This window comes from Balaenoptera borealis, assembly GCF_965194805.1.
Source record: "Balaenoptera borealis genome assembly, chromosome: 5".
Taxonomy (NCBI): Eukaryota; Metazoa; Chordata; class Mammalia; order Artiodactyla; family Balaenopteridae; genus Balaenoptera; species Balaenoptera borealis.
This window is the reverse complement of record NC_138862.1, coordinates 46,197,270-46,207,127: the sequence shown is the minus strand read 5'-3', so window position 1 is coordinate 46,207,127 and position 9,858 is coordinate 46,197,270. Positions and strand designations below refer to the sequence as shown.

The window sequence follows — 9,858 nt, the reverse complement described above, 5'->3', positions numbered from 1 at the left end:
CAGGGGACACGGGTTCGAGCCCTGGTCTGGGAGGGTCCCACATGCTGCAGAGCAACTAAGCCCGTGAGCCACAACTACTGAGCCTGCGCGTCTGGAGCCTGTGCTCCGCAACAAGAGTGCCCACGACAGTGAGAGGCCCGCGCACCGCAATGAAGAGTGGCCCCCACTTGCCGCAACTAGAGAAAGCCCTCACATAGAAACAAAGACCCAACACAGCCATAAATAAATAATAAATAAATTTTTAAAAAATTAAAAAAAAAAAAAAAAGAGGAGAGAGTTCTGGAGATGAATGGCATTGATGGTTGCACAATAATTTGAATGTACTTAATACATACCTAACTGTTCACTGAAAAATGATTAAGATGATCAATTTTATGTTATGTATTTTCCCACAATTTCTTAATTGAGGAAAAAATTAATTATATTTCTATATACTAGCAATGTATAATTGGAAGCCAAAATTTTAAAAACCAGTGCCATTTATAATAACTCCAAAAATATAAATACTTAGGCATTAAACCTAATAAAATATGTACAAGATCTAGATGCTGAAAACTATAAAACACTATTGAAAGAAGTCATAAAAGACCTAAGTAGAGACATACCATGCTCTGTGATTGGAAGATTCAACATATGATGTCTATTCTCACCCAACTGACCTACATATTTAATGCAATGCCAATCAAAATCCTAGCAGAATTTTGTAGATGTAGAAAACTGACTCTAAGACTTATACAGGAGAACAAAGGAACTAGAATAACTAAAACAGCTTTGAATAAGAAGAATGAAATTGGAGGATTTTAAGATTTATTTACAATAAAGCTACAGTGATGACAGTATTTGCAAAGGTGTAGTAACATAGGCCAATGTAACAGAATAGGCTTTCTCCTATAGACAATATGAAAACATTTTAACCAGAGAAAATTTAGAAAAAAGAAGTATCACTAATAGAAATTTGGCAAAAGCATACGGAAGAGAGTAAAATAGAAAGCTTGGAGCAAGGAGGCTGATTGAGGTATTTATTTATGTTAGAGGCAAAACAGTCTAGTGGCCTTGGGAAGACAAGGGAACTAAAAAGAAAAAAAAAAAGAAGAAGTTCTGAAGCAAAAAACCAAACAAACCAAAAACATTCAAGCCTTGAAAAGGTAGGGGTCAAAGATGACTTAAAAATTTCAAGACTGGAAGACTAGGAGAATGCTGGTAGTTTTGATCAAAGTCATGATGTTGGAAATGCAAAGACTACATTAATAAAGATGAATAAGATTGGCAGTTAACATTAATTATGTTAATTTTGTATTTTCAATGTACTAGACATTGTGCTAAACACATGGTATTATCCCATCAATTCTGACTATAATCCTAAGAGATAGGTCCTAGTGATGTCATCCCGAATTGACATATGAAGTAACTGACTCAGAGAAAAATATCCAGCCATTGCCGATGTTCACACATCTAGTAAGTGCAAGAATTAGGATTTGCACCTAGGAAGTCTGTTGCCAAAGATCACATTCTTAACCACTATATTTGATTGTCTCCTCAGGGATTTCAAAAATCATCTAAATCCATTTGCCTAATGAATACAGAAGAGGAAATGGAAGGCCAGAGAGGTTAAGAAGCTTTCTAAAAATCATACAGTTAAGTGCCACATCCCATCCCAGAGCCAAGTCTCCTAGTTCCTTATCCCATGTCCTTTCAATACATTACTCATGACATGCACTTTATTTTGATGGAAAGTCTCATTTTTATTGAAGTATAGTTGATTTACAATGTTGTGTTAGTTTCTGGTGTACAGCAAAGTGATTCAGTCTATATATAGGCTTTTTTTTTCATATTCTTTTTCATTATAGTTTATTACAAAATATTGAAGATAGTTCCCTTTACTATATGGTAGGACCTTGTTGTTTATCTATTTTATATATAGTAGTTTGTACCTGCTAATCCCAAACTCCTAATTTATGCCCCCCCTCCCTTTCCCTTTGGTCTATGTTTGTTTTCTATGTCTGTGAGTCTGTTTCTGTTTTGTAAATAAGTTCATTTGTATCATCTTTTTAGGTTCCACATATAAGTGATATCATATGATATTTGTCTTTCTCTGGAAAGTTTCTTTTTCCAGTGTTCACCTCTATAGCCTAGCGTTCCCAGAGATAAAACGAAATGCTATTCTTATATCTATAAAAGATGCTTTAAAATATGCTATGTTCAATCTTCACGCAAGGTAAATAATTGCGTTTTCCTGAATAACAGGGATTTTCTTTTTGCCTGAATCATTTGGCATTATATTATTAATCTTTTCATTTAATTTTGCAGTATCATAAGTGCTAATCATTTAGTTTGTGGTTTTCATTTCATAAGGAAGAGAATGCTTAAACAATATTGTGTAGTCTATGCTGCCATCTCGTGGTTATATTGTATTATTACACTATGATGAAGATTGCATTCCTGTCACCCACTTTCCACTAACGTGGAGTCCCCGCTCCCATCACTGTTGATTCTGTATCTTAGGAATGAAGTGGGAGGGGAATGAAAGAGGGGAGTGGGTTGGAAAGATGCTCTATCGGGGCTCTGGTAATTCTGGGAAACGGAAGAGAATACACCATTTATGAATGAGAGCAAGGTTTTTTGGAGGGATAGCAAATGCCTCCTAGTAACTGCTCTTGACATGGCCATGTTATACTGCATTTCCAATACACCAAAGGATAGCTAGTGGGAAGCAGCCACATAGCACAGGGAGATCAGCTCGCTGCTTTGTGACCACCTAGAGGGGTGGGATAGGGAGGGTGGCAGGGAGACGCAAGAGGGAGGGGATATGGGGTTATATGTATACGTATAGTTGATTCACTTTGTTATACAGCAGCAACTAACACAACAATGTAAAGAAATTATACTTCAATAAAGATGTTAAAAAAAAAAAGGAAATGAATTGTGTGCTTAATCTCTCCAGTCTTAGTTTCCTCATATACAAAAAAGAGAAGGATGTAGGTAGTCTAAATGATCTCCAAAGATCTTTGTATATCAACATTCTATGACTCTACAATTTCCCACTCAAGATATTTTGCCTACTTGGCATCAGGCGGACACAGTGGGAAATCTGTGGAGGCTTGGAGTTTGTTATTGTTGTTGTCAGATGTTCTTGATCCAATATAAATAAGGCCTCCACTTACCTTGTGTTTTCTCTTTGTAAGCAAAATAGCTGCATATCCCAAGATGAATATTGAGGACACAACCCTGCTATCCAAGTGTTCCCTTTGGCTCCCTGCCAAAGGAATAGAAACTGGCTGACATCATCAGAATGAACGGAGAGTGAACAGGAGGCAATTTACGTGAGGGAGAGCTTAAACATTTACAAAAGTCTCCTTGTGATTATTTTGTTTCCTGGTAGTTACCACTTTCTAATTTTGACATATGTGGTTTTCTGCTCTTTTCTTAAGAAGCTTACTGGATTTGCAAAGAAAGCACTAAAGGGATAAGGAGCAGATTCCGCAGCAACAGAGACAGATGTCTTACTGTAATTGAATTGAAACCGTAAGACCTTCTGTGAGCCAACTCTTTGTATCTTAGGCCATTGCCTTATTTTTATTTTTATGCAGACTTAAAATTTGTAACTAACAAATTTTAAACTGCTTTTATTCCTCCCTTAATGTTGATATGGATAGTTGTTCTAGCAAAGATTATTCAATGAAGAGGTCACATGGATTTGTGTCATTACTACAATGTGGAGGGGGGCACCCCGGGCACCCTGATATGATTAAGTGATGGTGAGGAGGCATATGACCTGCCAGACATTTGTGAAAACCATGTGTCCCCCAAAATAGCTCCATTGCCTGCCTGACAGGTGGATGAAATTCTACTTTAGTGCTTCATTCCTTCAGCTCAAAGTATTGTTACAAGAAATCCCCTCTTACTGTCTTGCCTACCCTTCATCAGCTATCAATATTTCATTATGAACTTAAAAGTTTAGTAGTCATCAAAAGTAGTCATGAGAAGAGCTTCAAGATGGCGGAAGAGTAAGACGTGGAGATCACCTTCCTCCCCACAGATACATCAGAAATACATCTACACGTGGAACTGCTCCTATAGAACACCTACTGAACGCTGGCAGAAGACCTCAGACCTCCCAAAAGGCAAGAAACTCCCCACATACCTGGGTAGGGCAAAAGAAAACAGAAAAAACAGAGACAAAAGAAGAGGGACGGGACCTGCACCAGTGGGAGGGAGCCGTGAAGGAGGAAAGGTTTCCACACACTAGGAAGCCCCTTCGCGGGCAGAGACAGGGGGTGGGAATGGGGGAAGCTTCAGAGCCACAGAGGAGAGCGCAGCAACAGGGGTACGGAGGGCAAAGCGGAGAGATTCCCACTCAGAGGATCGGTGCCGACCAGCACTCACCAGCCCAAGAGGCTTGTCTGCTCACCCGCCGGGGTGGGCGGGGGCTGGGAGCTGAGGCTCGGGCTTCGGTCGGATCGCAGGGAGAGGACTGGGGTTGGCTGCGTGAACACAGCCTGAAGGGGGCTAGTGCGCCACAGCTAGCCGCGATGGAATCCGGGAAAAAGTCTGGACCTGCCGAAGAGGCAAGAGACCATTGTTTCAGGGTGCACGAGGAGAGGGGATTCAGAGCACCGCCTAAATGAGCTTCAGAGACGGGCGCGAGCCACGGCTATCAGCGTGGACCCCAGGGACAGGCATGAAACACTAAGGCTGCTGCTGCAGCCACCAAGAAGCCTGTGTGCAAGCACAGGTCATTATCCACACCTCCCCTCCTGGGAGCCTGTGCAGCCCGCCACTGCCAGGGTCCCGTGATCCAGGGACAACTTCCCGGGGAGAACACACGGCGCGCCTCAGGCTGGTGCAACGTCATGCTGGCCTCTGCCGCCGCAGGATCGCCCCGCATCCATAACCCTCCCTCCCCCCAGCCTGAGTGAGGCAGAGCCCCCGAATCAGCTGCTCCTTTAACCCCGTCCTGTCTGAGCGAAAAACAGACACCCTCAGGCAACCTACACGCAGAGGCGGGTCCAAACCCAAAGCTGAACCCCAGGAGATGTGTGAAAAAAGAAAAAGGGAAATCTCTCCCAGCAGCCTCAGGAGCAGCAGATTAAATATCCACAATCAACTTGATGTACCCTGCATCTGTGAAATCCCTGAATAGACAACGAATCATCCCAAAATGAGGCAGTGGACTTTGGGAGCAATGATATATTTTTTTTTTTCCTTTTTCTCTTTTTGTGAGTGTGTATGTGTATGCATCTTTGTGTGGTTTTTCTGTATAGCTTTGCTTTTACCATTTGCCCTAGGGTTCTGTCTGTCCGTTTTTTGTTTGTTTGGTTTTTTTTAGAATAGATTTTAGGACTTGTTATCATTAGTGGATTTGTTTTTTGGTGTGGTTGCTCCCTTCTTTCTTTCTTTCTCTTTTTTTAAATTACTTTAATTTTTTTTTATTTTCAATAACTATTTTTTATATTAATAACTTTATTTTATTTTTTTCTTTCTTTCTTTCTTTCTCCCTTTTATTCTGTGCCATGTGGATGACAGGGTCTTGGTGCTCCGGCCGGGTATCAGGCCTGTGCCTCTGAGGTGGGAGAGCTGAGTTCAGGACATTGGTCCACCAGACACCTCCCAGCTCCACATAATATCAAACAGCGAAAGCTCTCCCAGAGATCTCCATCTCAACGCCAAGACCCAGCTGTACTCAATGACCAGCAAGCTACAGTACTGGACACCCTATGCCAAACAACTAGCACGACAGGAAAACAACCCCACCCATTAGCAGAGAGGCTGCCTAAAATCACAATAAGGCCACAGACACCCCAAAACACACCACCAGACGTGGACATGCCCACCAGAAAGACAAGATCCAGCCTCATCCATCAGCACACAGGCACTAGTCCCCTCCACCAGGAAGCCTACACAACACACTGAACCAACCTTAGCCACTGGGTGCAGACACGAAAAACAACGGGAACTACGAGCCTGCAACCTGTGAAAAGGAGATCCCAAACACAGTAAATTAAGCAAAATGAGAAGACAGAGAAACACACAGCAGATGAAGGAGTAAGATAAAACCTCACCAGACCAAACAAATGAAAAGAAAATAGGCAGTGTACCTGAAAAAGGACTCAGAGTAATGATAGTAAGATGATCCAAAATCTTGGAAATAGAATGGAGAAAATACAAGAAACGTTTAACAAGGACCTAGAAGAACTAAAGAGCAACAAACAATGATGAACAACACAATAAATGAAATTAAAAATACTCTAGAAGGAATCAATCACAGAATAACTGAGGCAGAAGAATGGAGAAGTCACCTGTAAGATAAAATAGTGGAAACAACTACTGCAGAGCAGAATAAAGAAAAAAGAATGAAAAGAATTGAGGACAGCCTCAGAGACCTCTGGAACAACATTAAACACACCAACATTTGAATTATAGGGGTCCCAGAAGAAGAAGAGAAAAAGAAAGGGACTGAGAAAATATTTGAAGAGATTATAGTTGAAAACTTCCCTAATATGGAAAAGGAAATAGTTAATCAAGTCCAGGAAATGTAAAGAGTCCCATACAAGATAAATCCAAGGAGAAACACACCAAGACACATAATAATCAAACTATCAAAAATTAGAAACAAAGAAAAAATATTAAAAGCAACAAGGGAAAAGCAACAAATAACATTCAAGGGAATCCCCATAATGTTAACAGCTGATTTTTCAGCAGAAACTCTGCAAGCCAGAAAGGAGTGGCAGGACATATTTAAAGTGATGAAAGGGAAAAATCCTACAACCAAGATTACTTTACCCAGCAAGGATCTCATTCAGATTTGACAGAGAAATTAAAACCTTTACAGACAAGCAAAAGCTAAGAGAATTCAGCACCACCAAACCAGCTTTACAACAAACGCTAAAGGAACTTCTCCAGGCAGGAAACACAAGAGAAAGAAAAGACCTACAAAAACAAACCCAAAACAATTAAGAAAATGGTAATAGGAACATACATATCGATAATTACCTTAAATGTAAATGGATTAAATGCTCCAACCAAAAGACATAGACTGGCTGAATGGATACAAAAACAAGACCCATATATATGCTGTCTACAAGAGACCCACTTCAGACCTAAGGACACATGCAGACTGAAAGTGAGGGGATGGAAAAAGATATTCCATGCAAATGGAAATCAAAAGAAAGCTGAAGAAGCAATTCTCATATCAGACAAAATAGACTTTAAAACAAAGACTATTACAAGAGACAAAGAAGGACACTACATAATGATCAAGGAATCAGTCCAAGAAAAGATATAACAATTGTAAATATTTATGCACCCAACATAGGAGCACCTCAATACCTAAGGCAAATGGTAACAGCCATAAAAGGGGAAATCAACAGTAACACAATCATAGTAGGGGACTTTAACACCCCACTTTCACCAATGGACAGATCATCCAAAATGAAACTAAGTAAGGAAACACAAGCTTTAAATGATACATTAAACAAGATGGACTTAATTGATATTTATAGGATATTCCATCCAAAAACAACAGAATACACTTTCTTCTCAAGTGCTCATGGAACATTCTCCAGGATAGATCATACCTTGGGTCACAAATCAAGCCTTCGTAAATTTAGGAAAATTGAAGTCATATCAAGTATCTTTTCTGACCACAATGCTATGAGACTAGATATCAATTACAGGAAAAAATCTGTAAAAAATACAAACACATGGAGGCTACACAATACACTACTTAATAACCAAGAGATCACTGAAGAAATCAAAGAGGAAATCAAAAAATACCTAGAAACAAATGACAATGAAAACATGATGACCCAAAACCTATGGGATGCAGCAAAAGTAGTTCTAAGAGGAAAGATTATAGCAATACAATGCTACCTTAAGAAACAAGAAACATCTCAAATAAACAACCTAACCTTACACCTAAAGCAATTAGAGAAAGAAGAACAAAATACCCAAAAGTTAGCAGAAAGAAAGAAATCATAAAGATCAGATTAGAAATAAATGAAAAAGAAATGAAGGAAACAATAGCAAAGATCAATAAAAGTAAAAGCTGGTTATTTGAGAAGATAAACAAAATTGATAAACCATTAGCCAGACTCATCAAGAAAAAAAAGAAGACTCAATTCAATAGAATTAGAAATGAAAAAGGAGAAGTAACAACTGACACTGCAGAAATACAAAGGATCATGAGAGATTACTACATGCAACTATATGCCAATAAAATGGACAACCTGGAAGAAATGGACAAATTCTTAGAAAAGAACACCCTTCCAAGACTGAACCAGGAATAATAGAAAATATAAACAAACCAATCACAAGCACTGAAATTGAAACTGTGATTAAAAATCTTCCAACAAACAAAAGCCCAGGACCAGATGGCTTCACAGGTGAATTCTATCAAACATTTACTGAAGAGCTAAGACCTATCCTTCTCAAACTCTTCCAAAATATAGCAGAAGGAGGAACACTCCCAAACGCATTCTACGAGGCCACCATCACCCTGATACCAAAACCAGACAAAGATGTCACAAAGAAAGAAAACTACAGGCCAATATCACTGATGAACATAGATGCAAAAATCCTCAACAAAATACTAGCAAACAGAATCCAAAAGCACATTAAAAGGATCATACACCATGATCAAGTGGGGTTTATCCCAGGAATGCAAGGATTCTTCAATATATGCAAATCAATCAATGTGATACACCATATTAACAAACTGAAAGATAAAAACCATATGATAATCTGAATAGATGCAGAAAAAGCTTTTGACCAAATTCAACACTCATTTATGATAAAAACCCTCCAGAAAGTAGACATAGAGGGACCTTACCTCAACAAAATAAAGGCCATATATAACAAACCCACAGCCAACATCGTCCTCAATGGTGAAAAAGTGAAACCATTTCCACTAAGATCAGGAACAAGACAAGGTTGCCCACTCTCACCACTATTATTCAACATAGTTTTGGAAGTTTTAGCCACAGCAATCAGAGAAGAAAAGGAAATAAAAGGAATCCAAATCAGAAAATAAGAAGTAAAGCTGTCACTGTTTGTAGATGACATGATATTATACTTAGAGAATCCTAAAGATGCTACCAGAAAACTACTAGAGCTAATCAATGAATTTGGTAAAGTTGCAGGATACAAAATTAATGCAGAGAAATATCTTGCATTCCTATACACTAATGATGAAAAATCTGAAAGAGAAATTAAGGAAACACTCCCATTTACCACTGCAACAAAAAGAATAAAGTACCTAGGAATAAACCTACGTAAGGAGACAAAAGACCTGTATGCAGAAAATTATAAGACACTGATGAAAGAAATTAAAGATGATACAAACAGATGGAGAGATATACCATGTTCTTGCATTGGAAGAATCAACATTGTGAAAATGACTCTACTACCCAAAGCAATCTACAGATTCAATGCAATCCCTATCAAACTACCACTGGCATTTTTCACAGAACTAGAACAAAAAATCTCGCAATTTGTATGGAAACTCAAAAGACCCCGAATAGCCAAAGCAATCTTGGGAAAGAAAAACAGAGCTGGAGGAATCAAGCTCCCTGACTTCAGAGTATGTTACAAAGCTACAGTAATCAAGACAGTATGGTACTGGCACAAAAACAGAAATATAGATCAATGGAACAGGATAGAAAGCCCAGAGATAAACCCACACACATATGGTCACGTTATTGTTGATTAAGGAGGCAAGAATATACAGTGGAGAAAAGACAGCTTCAATAAGTGGTGCTGGGAAAACTGGACAGCTACGTGTAAAAGAATGAAATTAGAACACTCCCTAACACCATACACAAAAATAAACTCAAAATGGATTAAAGACCCAAATGTAAGGCC

General features: G+C 39.0%; 1 protein-coding gene across 4 annotated transcripts in view; it reads left to right on the top strand.

The window, feature by feature from the left end:
- The window catches only part of GABRR3 (gamma-aminobutyric acid type A receptor subunit rho3), a 394,852-nt gene that overhangs the window by 326,200 nt on the left and 58,794 nt on the right, over nucleotides 1-9,858 (top strand). For 2 of the 4 annotated variants that reach the window (XM_082392131.1, XM_082392132.1), the window contains one exon: nucleotides 1,541-1,634. The exons of 1 other annotated variant lie outside the window; for it this stretch is intronic. The gene's annotated coding sequence lies outside the window, so the exon portion shown is untranslated. Of the gene's footprint in view, nucleotides 1-266; nucleotides 1,635-9,858 lie in introns of those variants that run through there. One more of the 4 variants, XM_082392130.1, reaches the window with a different exon arrangement.